At 34.1% G+C, this 15,323-nt stretch overlaps 1 long non-coding RNA gene across 1 annotated transcript; it reads right to left on the reverse strand.

Annotated features, from left to right (window-relative positions):
• Positions 1–7,871: 7,871 nt before the first annotated feature.
• On the reverse strand, positions 7,872–14,219 carry LOC143254634 (uncharacterized). The gene is made up of 2 exons (XR_013030293.1): positions 13,995–14,219; positions 7,872–7,950 (listed from the first exon to the last, which is right to left on the reverse strand). It is a non-coding gene; the product is annotated as an uncharacterized LOC143254634 (long non-coding RNA).
• Between the last annotated feature and the right edge of the window lie 1,104 nt (positions 14,220–15,323).

Here is a 15,323-nt window from a genome sequence, read left to right on the forward strand (position 1 = left end):
CTCGTAAAATGTTTTTTTTATTATTATTTTCAAAAGAGTACCGTAATGGTGATAAGAAAGGAGACACCTTCGGAGTGTTGTTTCATATCTTTAGTAATCTTATAGCTATAAAACTTTAAATTACGTTATTAGCAATTTCCTAGTTCTAGTTTATATCTAATCGTAGTTTGAATTTCATCAGTTACATATTTTAATGCAAGTTTTACCGCGTGTATGCCATATTCAAGCTCCCCATTGTATGAATTTATGTGGCTTTTGAACGTGGACTCGTGCCTTATTAAGTAGTTACATGTATATTATAATTATTGAAAACCTTCATGACTTTCCTCAAGCTGCATTACTAAGAACTGCAAACTTCTGTTTTCTAGTAACACACGTTAATTTATAGCATGTAAATACCGAAACAATGCATATAATTTACATGTTCAGGCTAACTTATACGAAATAATTTTATGATAAACGTAACTGAAGAAAGGTGGATGGTCTTTGTAAAAATCTCAGTTGTGTTGTGTTTTTACCTATAATATAAAAAAAATGTAGAATAAACAAGATAAATCAGTAAAATAAATGTTTTAAGACTAAAATCTCTCTTCTTGTTGCCCGTCAGAACAATCTAGTGATACTAGTTCCTTAGTTATTAAGATAATATTTCATCTCCACATTTTGTAACGAGTTAAATATATAACACAAGATTGTGGATAAGTCGTTGTTGTTGTTTGTTATTAAACACAAATGGCTATCTGTGCTATGCCCACCGCAGGTTTCTAACAGACTACAAACTACAACAAAGAAAGACGTGTTGCAGAATTCATGAACATGGCAATAACATCCATTATACGTATGGACCAGTCAAACAGTAAACACTACGTATATTGTTACTCATCGCATAATAAAAAAGGAGTACAGGCAACTGTACTAGATAAAAGTGAAATAGGTTTGTTTTTAAAAAATAAGTAATATATACTTTAAAAATAAACTCATCTCTATTTATTCGAACTATATGGCAAGTACTTGTGAAGAATGTGTACAGCAAATGCACAGGCCAACCAGATGCTGAAAATGTTCATCTTAGAGTTTGGAGGTTAATTCTTCAAAGCAAATAATGATTGTGGTTTGAAACAACTACTGAGGCCCGGCATGGCCAAGTGGCACGGCATGGCTCGACTCCTAATGCGAGGGTCGCGGGTTCGAATCAACCGTCACACAAAGCATGCTAACCCTTTCAGCCGTGGTGGCGTTATAATATAACAGTCAATCCCACTATTCGTTGGTAAAAGAGTAACCCAAGACTTGGCGGTGGGTGGTAATGACTAGCTGTCTTCCCTCTAGTCCTCCACTGCAAAATTAGGAATGGCTAGCGCAGATAGCCTTCGTGTAGCTTGGCGAGAAATTTAAAAAATAAACAAACAAAACAACTACTTCTTTCCTCGATGATGGAAACAAAACCTATTAATCAAAACGTGTGTTGCAAACACTGGGAGAGGTAGTAACGTTGTTCAGTGTTTCAAACTATTGATTCGGCGCATATATAAAGGTAGATTTTGTATATACATATGTATTATGGATGTGGCGATACAGCGACACCATACAAATATCTTATCATAAAGCAGTGATACTATTGTAAGTGGCAAATAACAGTAATATTTTTTGAAAATTTTGACCCTATGGAGGTTTTTATGTCTTATAATGTAGAGGTATAACTCCCGTTAAGTCAAATTTCTTTATCGAAGTGTTCTGGTCGGTTACCTTGAGGGCGAGAGTCACACTTCATATACTCAGTTCGTTTGTTTTTTTGAATTTCGTGTTAAACTACTTGAACGCTAACTGTGATATATTCTAATTCACAATTGATATACTAGAGAAAAGATAGCTGTTCAACACTACCCACCTCTAATTCTTGAGCTTCTTCAACAAAAAAGTGGGATTGACCTCAGACTATAATGTTCTATGGCCGAAAAGGGCGAATATGTTTGTTGACGGGATTCAAACACGCCATCCACAACTTGCGAGTTGGGCGTCCGAACCATTAGGCCATGATAGGCCGACTAGTAATAAATATCACTGCCCAAAATTAGCGTGTCTTGGAAACTTCAAGGGCTTATTGACGTTATAATTACTCATTAGATAGCATTTCTTTAAGCTCTTTAGCAAGTGTTTATAAATATATAATATAAATTTGCACATTGAAACTATCTGCATTCTTCTCCTTAAACGTGTCTGCCTCGATTGTCAAGCAACTAAGAAACAAAAACAACAAAAAACGATATATCTCATTTGTAAAAAACTCACAGTTAAAATTGTGTATATATAGTGTAAAGTATTTACATCTGTGAAAAACTCTCACAGTTAATATTGTGTATATATAGTGTAAAGTATTTACATCTGTGAAAAACTCTCACAGTTAATATTGTGTATATATAGTGTAAAGTATTTACATCTGTGAAAAACTCTCACAGTTAATATTGTGTATATATAGTGAGGCCCGGCATGGCCTAGCGCGTAAGGCGTGCGACTCGTAATCCGAGGGTCGCGGGTTCGCGCCCGCGTCGCGCTAAACATGCTCGCCCTCCCAGCCGTGGGGGTGTATAATGTGACGGTCAATCCCACTATTCGTTGGTAAAGAGTAGCCCAAGAGTTGGCGGTGGGTGGTGATGACTAGCTGCCTTCCCTCTAGTCTTACACTGATAAATTAGGGACGGCTAGCACAGATAGCCCTCGAGTAGCTTTGTGCGAAATTTCCAAACAAACAAACAAACGTATATATAGTGTAAAGTATTTACTAATGGGGTCTGTTAACTAATGTTTTAATAATTAATCTAGATATACACTCTCAAAACTCGTTTTGCAAATTTTACAAAAGAACTTTATCTTTCCCGTCACTGGTGGTTGGCCTTCAGGATTAGCACGCCACAAACAAACAATTTAACAACTAATAAAAGAAGCGAAACTTCAGGGCATGTTAGAGCTCACGTTTCTCGAGATTAAAAGGCTTATTACTTAAATGACAAAGGAAACAGTATAAAATGCGAAAGAAATTTAAAGATAAACAATTGTAAATGACTACGACAAAAGTTTAGAAGGATTTAAAAGATTAAGTGTAAGCCTAAAAGAAAAATAGCTAAACACAGCAAAGATAAACAATTGAGTATAATTATGGTAAACTAAAAATAAAATGAAAATGTTTGAAAAGACTAAACGTAAGTTTTAAAGAAAACTACCTGAATACCTCAAGGAAAGTAATCTAAAAGAAAATCGACGTAAGTGATAACAAAAAGAGGCAGATTATAGAACAAAAGAAAACAATTTCCTCCCAAAACGAAATTATAAAAGCAGAAACACAGAAGAAGGATTACGTGGAAAACAAAAGGAGATATTTTTTTACCTCAAACTCTTCTAGCCATCCTCTCATAAAATGTAGCATACAGAAGTTTGTTTGATAACAAAAGAATGACAAATTCAAATGGTATTTTTTAGATCGTATATCTATGTATCTCCCAAATAGCAGCATGATTTAAGAATGATGACCCGGCATGGCCAAATGGTTAGGGAGGTTGAGTCGCAATCTAAGGGTCGCGAATTAGACCAAACATGTTATGAGGGCGTTATAATGTGACAGTCAATACCACTACTCGTTGATAATACAAGAGTCGGCGATGGATAGTGATGACTATCTGCCTTCCCTCTAATCTTACATTGCTAAATTAGGGACAGCTAGCGCAATATCTTTGCGCGAAATTCAAAAACAAACAATAAAAAATAAAAACACTAGCACTTTTATATAGTTGAGTATAGAAATTTCTTTTACCCCTGAAGAAAACGAATCCACCTGTAAAAAGAGATAGGATTTTATCTAATTTTATTCTAATGTGTTTTATAAAATTGTTTTTATCGTACCAGTCTTTATTATAATGATTTATTAGGGGGGGAATTCATGCTTTGCGTAAGAATTTCTTTTGTCATGTTCTGTATTTGTATACATATAGTTTATAAAATGTAAAACAGTCTTGTGTATTTAAAGTAATTGAAACAGATACGTAACATGGTTAGACTTCCGATGTATGATTTTAGTAGATACGTAGAGTTCTGAAATAATCTGATGGGCGTACAGGGCGTCTCCATTACTGCGACGTTAAACATAAGTGGGTTAAGCCTATTCCACAACATTTGATATTCACCAAATACAGAAGACACTTTCAGCCGAATGGTTTAATAAAAAATGGCAAAGCAATCAGTGTATTTAGTAAGATACATTAAGTCTGGGGACGCTTGTTTGTTTGAAGTTAAGCACAAAGCTACACAATGGGCTATCTGTGCTCTGCCCACCATGGGCATTGAAACCCTGTTTCTAGAGTTGAAAGTCCGCAAACATATCGCTTTACCACTGGGAGATTCTAGGAACGCTTTCAAAACCTTGTTATTTGGGAAAGGGGTTATTAAAACTCAGCAGAGTGGTGATACCGGTGTTCAAATAAAAAACTTAACACACATAACTTTGGCACATGAATACTGCTGTCTGAGATAGGGTTCTGGGGGATAACTGATCCATTCTCTAAATATCTTTCCCTTGGTGATTCCTAATACTATCTACCCTTAACCCTCCCTTACGCGTATGGTGATGTCATCCATCATATCCTACTTCTAATATAATTTTTCCTTACTTTAATTAAATTTAAAAGCTTCCCACGCACGCACAGGCATTAATTTTTTTAATTGTATAGAAACTGTTTCATTAGATGACGCAAAAAAGAAAATTTACTTCTGTCGTTACGCTTTTACAGAATACAAATATTTTTCAGACATGTTTGTTACCAAGTTTATACGGAGCTACAACACAAAAACCTGATGTTCAGTTTGAAGCAGTAGAGAAGGGGCATATACTTCATTATGTAGCTTTGCACTAAAATGAAAACATACAAATCACTTAGGCTTCTCTTTTACTAAAGAATAGTGGGATTTACTAACACAGTATAAGTGTGTGATTATACAGAAAATATATAACTTTCTGTTCCTACGGCGTGACGGGGATTCAAACCCGCTGGCGACTGTGAAAAGAGTATATAAATAGTACGAAAATCACTTCGTTCTACTGACTTAACTACGATACATAAAAAACTTCAAGGCTTACCCTGATGGTTAGGACACTCGAATCAGTATCTGTTGACCACGGTATCGAATCCCGTCACCAAAGATCATCATTCTTTCAGGCGTGAGGGTGATATTATGTGATGGTCGATCCTAACATTCGTTTGGAAAAGAATAACTCCAGAGATGATGGTGGGTATTGTTGACTAACTGCCTTGCCTTATCTCTAGTCTATAACCTCAAAATTAGGAATGGAAAGCAGTACACTACTTTCGATTGAGTGGTAATTGTCGTAAATTACAGTGGCAGCGCCAAGGGGGGCTTGGGGGGGCTTGAGCACTCTCAAAAATGAGCCAACCCCCCTCAGCCCCCCAATATTGTTACCTACATATATTCATAAAATGTAGAAAACACGATCGTCGTTGTTGCTTAACACTTAACATCAAAGAGACATATATCTGTAGAACTCAACGTCCTCATTAAGACGGAAGTATGTGTCATGCGTCCCATAGCAACGTACTGAATGCACTGAAACTCATGCGCTGTATTGCCGCTCCCTGTGTAATGCCATTCTATCTTGAGCTTTGACGAAGATTAGACAACCACGTTAATTTCAAGTTACAACAGGTCATCAGGGATTTTACTTGATAAACCAAAGGTTTCACAGGTATTTGCCCATTAATTTCATTTATCTTTTATTGAAAAGTAAAACATAGCATGCATGTATAAGTGTATTGTGTATAGGTCAAAACTATGAAGCATTTAGCTGGTGTTGTGTTTTCTGTGAGATCATTTTGCATTGTGTATCGGCCATCCAAAATTTGCTGCCAATGACCAGAACAGGCGCATTGTTTTAAAGTAATATGGGCTATAAACACAACATGATGAAAGATAGATAGCCTGATAGTGACCTTACTTTTCCTCAGAGTGTATTAACTTCACGTGGGATAATTCGTTTCTGCTATGTAAACTATGTCTTTATGTTATATTTCTTTTGATTTGCAGCTTTACTCTTAATGGTATATTAAATGTTCAATCTAAGCTAATCTTGATTTTTTTTTATTATGTATTACCTTGGGTGGAATTTAGGTGAGCTTCCTCTTTTACATATACGCATACTTTCATAAATAGATTATTTCTAACTTGTAATAATGAATTATTAATCAGAGCATGAGTTTCCAATGAAAACTGCATTAAAAACGCAGTTCAAAATAGCACACCTTTCTGAAATGTACCTTGGTATTTACATTACCCTCCACAGTTTACCTCACCCCCCCCCAACGAAAATATCCTAGCACCGCCACTGCAGGCCTCCTTGTTCGACATGAGTGCCTGACCTCACTAATGCTCTTGTGGCTAAATAGGAGTGAATCTCCACAGCCATAATCCAAAATCTAGTAAAAAGCCTTCCCATGTTATCTCATGATCAGAGGCGTAGCTAGGGTTTTTAGCGCCCGGAGACAAAGTCAGTTTTCGTGCCCCCTCGTAACAAAGTGTAAGCCATAAGGGAGTCCGTCACGCTTTACCGGAAATTTATGAGTTTTAAAACATGAAAACCTGCATTTCGTGGGATATTTTTAGGTTATGAAGGAGATGAAAAAAGTGAAATAATTGAGGCAACAATGGTACTTTGAAGATACAATTGAATAACAGAGAAGGACAACGAAATGTTCTGGTGCCGCCACTGGTAAACTATAATAAGAAAATAGTGCTGAATTAATGAGTGCATTTATATAGAAGAAAGAAAGGCTATTAACACTCTGGATAAGTTAAATGAGTTGATCAAGAGTTAGTGGGTAATAAGCAATGAAACCTGTTTATACTATTGTTTAATAGAAACTCAGAATAAAAATCCTAGAATACAACAAAATGTGAACCGAACGTGGCTTAACAGTTAGCGTCTGCGTCTCTTACTGTAAAACTGTGTACTGTTTTTGTTTTGATCTTCGCGCAAAGCTACATGAGGGCTATCTGCGCTAGCCGTCCCTAATTTAGCAGTATAAGACTAGAGGGAAGGCAGCTTGTCATCATCACCCACCGTCAACTCATGGGCTACTCTTTTTATCAATGAATAATGGGATTTACCGTAACATTATAACGTTCCCATGGCTTAAAGGGCGAGCATGTTTTACGTGACGCGAATTCGAAACTGGGACCCTCAGATTACAAGTTGAGCGCTTAAACCATCTGGCCATGCCGGGCCGAAATGGTGATTCACAGCATGTTACCACAAAAACGTTCCTCACACTTTTTGGCTGTGTATGCAAAGTGAGAGTGATGGTGAAATCCTATTATTTAGTCTGACGTGAGTAGATAAAGAGTTAGCAGTGGGTGGTATTCTTTCTTCTTATCTATGAGATCGAAATTAGGACGACTATGCGCAAATATCCATCGTGTAGCTTTTACGAGACAAAAATTCTAAGCGAAAAACGTATACATGATCAACTGTATTGTATTGTTTTATAAACAAAATTAAGTGCGTGCTTTCTCAAAGAATAACTCTAATAGTCTAAACCAATGTACGGCAAATAAAATAACCATGACTAAGGTGCGATAGACTGTCTAATATGAAAAAGTCGTTGTTTTCTTCTTTGTGTAAAGTTACACAACAGGCTATCTGCAATCTGTCTGCCATTTAGCATTATAAGTCCGTAAACTTACTGCTGGACCACTGGGAAACTCGGGGAAAGCTGAACTACCATTATAACATTTCTAAGTGTAATAATTGGACAAAACCTACTGTTAGAAAACGAGCACCTCAAGAAAAAGATTGACTTCTCTGCAAGATATAAATCCAATATATTTATTATACTTTGTCCCCCTCTGGTGTTATTCTGTGTTGGTCCTGTCCACACTTTTCTTGATCATCTAAAAGTATAAGCTGCAGTTAGTCTTGCGCACTACATAAAATCTGTGCTGTTGATGAATTATTACAATAACAAATAAGATAAAAAAAATCCCAAAATACTTTGAATATACGACAACCACTAAACTAGTTTTCTTATATATAAAACTTACCAACAATGCGTTTGAGTGACTCGTATTTTCGCTATGGTTGAAAGTGCTAATATCCCGTTCTTAAAACAGAATAATTAGATTTATTTTAGTAAAATTTTCAGTGTCAATTAACTGTACGTGGGTTAGCGCTTTGACATGTTCACACAGTCTTGTGATAAAACAGCTCATTCCATATTTTTTAATACTGGTTTTTTTTCCATTTGCCAAGATTTTTTTTACAAGAATTGCAGTTTTTGAAAGTTACATCTTCTATATTGTTTTTTGGCTTATTAGACACGGAATCCAATTTATCCATTTGTTGTTGTTGTTGTGGATTGTATTTTAAATTTCATTTGTAATACCACAATACTAAGTTGAATATTCTTTCAATGGTTATTATGAAATATTAAACTTCTAGATTACAATCTGTCTAGCAGAATTTTGCCTCCTCTTAGTCAAGAGAAAGTTAGAAGGTTTAAGCTCTTCACAAATGAAATTCTCACAATATTACAAAATAACTTCTTAACATCCTAGGGTAACAAGAAGTTTTCGCTATTGTTATAACAAGATTACACATACACACACACACAAACGTGAATTTTTCAAAGTTACTTAATTTGTCCATAAGACCAAGGTTTTATATCAACTTGCTGTAAAGACGATAAATCACACCAATTACTTGTTGAACTATGAAGAAAAGGAAACGAAAACAGTTCCTGAAAGATACTCTTCAATCTTGGTTTACTTTAATGGATTCTGCTTTCATTCTTTCGTGACAAAGTATTCAATCCTAACTCGACATTTTATATAAAGGCCACGACAAAGATTTTATTTTAAATATATTAACAGTAGTGATGAATGAATGGTACGGCGCCATCCTCGGAATTACGAAACGTAACACAGAGACACGACAAAACAACCATTTAAAATACAGCATAAATTTCACTAGCTGATCAAAGTTATCAATAGTACTGCCAATATTAGCTCTCTGTATTTGCTTCCAATGTCATTTACACGTGAGTTGAAATTATCAATTTCCTTAATGTTAATAGTTAACGTCATTTGTAATTATTTACTCGTTTTTATACGGTATTTTGTAGAATTCAGTACTCTTATTATGTTTTATAACTAGTTGCACTGTGAAACTTTTAAATACTGTATTAACAGCAGTGTTTAGAGTCAGTATTCCGTACTGGACCATATATTTCATAAACAAGTTCCATAACGAAATAAATTATATACAATACAGTCAGAAGGCTTCTGTTAAAAAATGTACTTCCGCCGACTCGTCCATCCCGATGGCTCAGAGCTAAGATTCAGGCCTTACAGCGCTAAATTCCGGTGTTCGATACTCGCAATGAGAGCAGATCAGGTAGGCCATTGTGGTGCTTTGCGTTTATATCATAATAAAAATTATTCAGTACAAAGCTTAAGAGCTTTATTTCATACAGTCAACACTACTATCTCAACCCACATAGAGACAACACTACTACCTCAACACACATACAATCAACATTACTATCTCAACACTAATATCTCAACACACGTAGTCACCATTACTACCTCAGCACACATACATTCAACACCACTACCTCAACACGCATGTAGTCAACGCTACTACCTCAACACACATACGGTCAACACTACTATCTCAACATACATGTAGTAAACGCTTCTACCTCAACACACATATTCAACACTACTATCTCAGCACACATAGTCAACATCACTGCCTCAACACAAACATAGTTAGCACTAATATCCCAGCACACATATAGACAACACTACTAACTCAGTACACATGTAGTCAACATTACTACCTCAAGGCACATATAGGCAACACTACTTCCTCAACACACACATATAGCCAACACTACTACCTCAACACATACATATTGCCAACACTGCTACCTCAACACATACATATATTTAACATTGTTACCTCAACACACAAGTACCTTACATAAAAATCTGATTTGCAAATTAGTTATATAAAATTGATAATAACTATAGTTCGCTTGCACTCTAATAGTTGTTGCTTGTAAAAACTGAAGAAGTATGTATCACAGGCTAAGTACAATTACTATATTCATCATATCCCAATCGGTCTGATCAGTACTGTTATTGAGCGAAAAGCGTCGTCAGTACTGGATATGGCATATATAGTGTGGTTGACATACTATAACATATTTTTATTTCCTTTCACTCATAAGTTATTAGAATTACTAAACTAATACAGTGCCCACATAACACTTATGCTAATTGTTTGTCTAGTTGGTTTCTTTGTAGTTAAACGCAGATACACAATGGGCTACTGGTATCGAACTCTGGCTTTTAGCGTTATTAACCTTCATACTAGCAGCTGTGTCATTGAAAGGATATATTAATTGAAGGGTAGTAATTTACTTTACAGCAATATTTTTCACTAAGCCAGATATATTTCTGCGACTTTTTGAGTAAGAAATATTTTTTCCACATATTTATTGTCCAAACATAATAATTAACAAATGTATAAATGTTTATTTTTGAACATGTTGAAACACGTTTTATGCTGCCTTGGTATTCCATGCATGTTACAATGTATTTAAAGTGGTCTAACGGCATTCTAATAGCCATCATAGTAAAGTAAAGGTTCAATGCCTTTGTCTCTGAAACACAACCAATTTTGTTGATATACTTCCTGAACACCTTGTAAACTGGTTTTTGGATAACTTCTCTGCTCTTTCATCATCGAATTATTTCACGCTAAAGTTTAAATGTTATGTAAAATAATGGTAAACTTTGCCATAAATTATCAATTACTTCTATAATTTATTGGACACGGCAAATAGCCCGATGTGGTTTTGTTACAAGAAAAACACATACTATAATTTATATATAAATATTTAATAAATATAAATACCGATAATTTTCTTTTTGTTAGACAAGTGACTTCCTAAGTTATCAATAAAATAGATAACTGTTAATGAAACCCATCAAAACTTTACATTTAGTTGTCTAAACATATTCCTAGGAGATCACATGGTCAATTCATTTTAATTATTCTCCTAAGAGGATTTAAAAGGGAACTTCTTGGTCAAGTTAGAATGATCTTTATAAAATTAATATTATTTTTGTGTGAAGTGGAGTATATGGTTATTGTAAAAATGGGTGGAGCTTGTTCCGTATGGTATTTTGGCAAAAATATTAAATTTGCATTTACTTTTGATGTTCTTTATTATTAAGTGCAAAACTATACAACGGATTATTTGTGACGTGTCCAACACGTGTATCGAAGCCCAGTTCTTAGCGTTATAGACCTTCAAACTTACCATTGAGACACTGGGGTAAACTTTTGATAATGAGTCATATACTTGTCATTACAAGGATATGTTTCCCATGTTTCAAAATATCGTCTATATATCTAAGCAAATAACCACGTGCAAGAACGACAGCGGCTCCTTTGTTGCAGATCATATAAGGTTACCTAAAAAATAGCATCTTTGATCTAGTAAAAGGTTTTATACATATCCTGTATAATAAGTACTGGTTATTTTTAATTTCGGAAGGTTACTATGATTAGTAAGGGTTTGTTTCTACGTGTGTGTGTGGAGAGAGCACAGGAATATGTTGCTTACATTTGATATTTTTATAACTGCAATGAAAAAAAGAGGCTTACAGATTTTCGAGTAGATTTTTACATTCAGTATTATTGTTTCATGAGAACGACTAATAAGTCATTTTAGTTTTATCTCAAAAAATAAGTTAGTTGAACAAGCACAGATATTAAAGTACCTGTCGTCAGTTCTACCCAAGATCTGTGCTGGAGCGACAACACTTGATGTGACTGAAGAGATAACATAAAAATATGTAAACGTGATTTAAATTCATTTTAAACAAGTGGTTTGAAAGATCCACGTAATAAGCAGTAGAGAAATAATAATAATAAATTAAAAGTTTTATTTGCAGTCTCTATAAAACTTGGGTTTCTGTAAAAACAACACTTGATAAAGTAACTAAATTTATATATTAATGTACTTCTCAAGTTTCTGGTTTGCCTGAAACATGAATCATTTTTCGCCCTGCTACACCAAAAACACGCTACGAACTTTGAGTCTTGTAAAGTTAAAATCTGAGGTTAGATCCCCCGTAGTGCACAGTGAGCATATAGATTATTAAGAGACTTTGCGTTGAAATTAACAGTCGAAATTAAAGTGACAGTTACAATCCAAAAGTCGATGGTGGGTGCTTTTAACTAACTGTCTTTCATCGACTATCTATACTATCCATCTATACTATCAACCCAAAATTAAGAATGACTATGAAGTTTGTTGCGAAATTCGGATAAAAACATATTGTTTACATCTTGGTAAGGAAAGCTAATACGCAGTACTTTGTGTGAATATTCCATATACATTAATATTAGTTAGTTCGATGCTGTAGAAGGATTAGTGTCTGTCACATGACGAAATGATAGTTATAGAATGAACAGGTATGATTATCATTGTTGTAGTAGCTGCGCATATTAGACTTTCGTTTTGGTAATTCCCTTTGATTTCATAACAAAAATAAATTTCAACAGGAAAAAAAAAAAGAATCAACATATGGAAACAATACTTTCAACATGTTCAGTTCTACAGGTGTTTAATCACTTATCTGTTAATCTCTGGTAATTAGTAATTAACACGAAATCTGAACATAGAATTTATTAGTTAGCAACCAATTTAAACATATAATTCATTAGAGCATGAAATCTAAAAAAAGCTCACATTAATTAACATGAAATTTGAATATAAAGCTCATTAGTTGACATGAAATCTGATCATAGTGTTCATTAATTAACATGAAATATGAATATAACGTTCATTATGTGTTAAGATAGCAACCAATATTCGTTTCCTGGAACTAAAACAAGCCTGAATGTTGTTTTTTTCTTATATAGGATGGTTATATAGCCAAATTCTTTAATTATGTTTTGTTGTTTTTAAAATCAGAGAAGAAAGATTTGTTATGGTAGGACTCAACTGTATGTAAAGATCAAGCATTCAGCTATGAATTATTAAAATTGTCTAATTGAATACGACTAGAAATTTTTTTAATGATGTAAATTAATTAAGAAAAGCTTATGTAACAGACTGGCTATAAATACACCAGAAAACCATAACTATAATACTCTATAATAACAATAATGTATTAAATTATTTTTGAATGCCTTCGCTACTGATGACGATTTCGGTCATAATCCCATTGTTTGAGCCATCTTAAAATATTTGGATTAATATTAAATTTGCAAGGTAAAACAATAGTAGAAACTAATTTTGAAAGTTTTAATTATACTTTTTTAAAAATATTAACGTTAATTAAGCTTTGGAACCAATAATATTTGATTACAATATAAATTAAATTTGAAAAGACCGAAATAGCTCAAAGTGAAATCTACAAATAATTACTATTTTCGTTTCTACATAGTTATTGAACCTTCAATCAACAGATATCAGTCAAGTTTATCACCGAGTGATCAAAAATGTCGTAACTGGTAATATTTCAGTCAGCTGTTGAACCAGAAATGAGGCACAACAGAAATTTACTTTATTCATTTGACTTTTGTCAGTTGAATCAAAGTTGATAGTCATAAAAATGATTTGAATAACAATGGTTACAAGGTGTTAAACTGAATACTCCCTGAAAGACTGAGAATTAAAATAAACAACATGAAGAGCATAGAACATTAAAAAGAACAACTGTGCTGGTTGGTTAGCTAAAGGCTTTGATAAGAGATATACTCTTAACTTATTTTCACCTGTTGCTGAATACAACTTTAGAATTGCGAAAAAAGCAGAAATTCAGATTTAGAATATTTTGATCCCTTACGTCATCCTGTTTGGCATTAATGTCTTATTGCATAAGAAAATAACTTATAAGAAACAAATGCTTACCACCATGCTGTTACCATACCAGCATAAAACAACAAAGAACTTTCCAGCTGTCAGGCAAAAATTGTAGATTCCAGCTAATGGTTCCCTCATCTTATATAAGAATTTGACTATAGAAGATTTAGAAAAATATATCCCCACACATGCACGAGGCACAGTAAATAAACTAAGTCCGAGGTGTGACTTTTGAATAATAGTGCTTCTTAATCTCAGTATAACCAAATCTCTGTATGATTATCTACAACAATGGCGAGTGGCCAACGATAACCGGTTTCTCGGCACCGACTATGTAATTTTAATTAATTTGACATCGAAGACGTGTAATACCGTATGTTCTCTAAAGGCACAATCAAAGAAAGGTAATCTAGAAGTAACGAAAAAAAATACTGGTCAGAGTAATGGCACAAAGCGTTCATAATATCCTAATTTACATTATGAAGTCAAATGAAAAACCACTTACTTGAGAATATTTTTAATGAAACATCCCGTGCTTTACTTCTTTTTCCGTTGAGTTGATAAAACGTATCATTGCTACTCCGTTGTCTAAAATGAGTTTCCATATAATAAAATATCTAACTTTTCTCGGAATTATCCGAGTTAATTACTTTCCCCGCTTTTAGTAAATAAACAGTAAATATGCAAATGAGTGTTACACACACTTGAAAATCCAATCTTGGATTTAAAAACAATATCTTGGTGTTCTGAAAAGAGTTTTCACCTCACGATGGCAACCTGCCACAGTATGTAGTATATTATCATAGACAGTATTTTCTGATCTAATTTCGTGTGGGTACAAAGTTAATCTGTTCTGTAAGCTCTAGTTAATTAACTTGCATTGACAAGTTTACGTACTACAGAAGGTTAGAACCGTTGGAAGCGTTCAATACGTCACAACTTTATGCATTTTCTCTCAGTATGTTTCAGACATCAGAAAGACTTCAGCAATAAAAAGTTATCGCATTTCAGTTAGAAGAAGAAAACTAGAAACTTTCTCTCTAACCCGACGCTTAGGCTTAAAAGATCGTGTTTCATGACTAACCTTAATTTAGTCGCTTTTAAAGGCGTCTGATATCCTTATTGGCCAGCGAGGCAAATCTCCTTGTTTTTATGTGCACATAATATCAATAGTAAAACGATTTCTGAGTCTTGACTGTGGAAATATAGAAAATGCTATTTAATATTGGGCAGGGTACTTTTGCCCTAAATGCAGTTGTACCATTTATGTTCAAAAGTACTGTTTATATCATGGATATTAGCATCCAATACTCTAATACAAAAATAGTAATTTAAATTTCAGCCATAACTTAAAAAAAGTAAAGTTCATCTTATAGA

This window comes from Tachypleus tridentatus, chromosome 6, assembly GCF_004210375.1.
Source record: "Tachypleus tridentatus isolate NWPU-2018 chromosome 6, ASM421037v1, whole genome shotgun sequence".
Taxonomy (NCBI): Eukaryota; Metazoa; Arthropoda; class Merostomata; order Xiphosura; family Limulidae; genus Tachypleus; species Tachypleus tridentatus.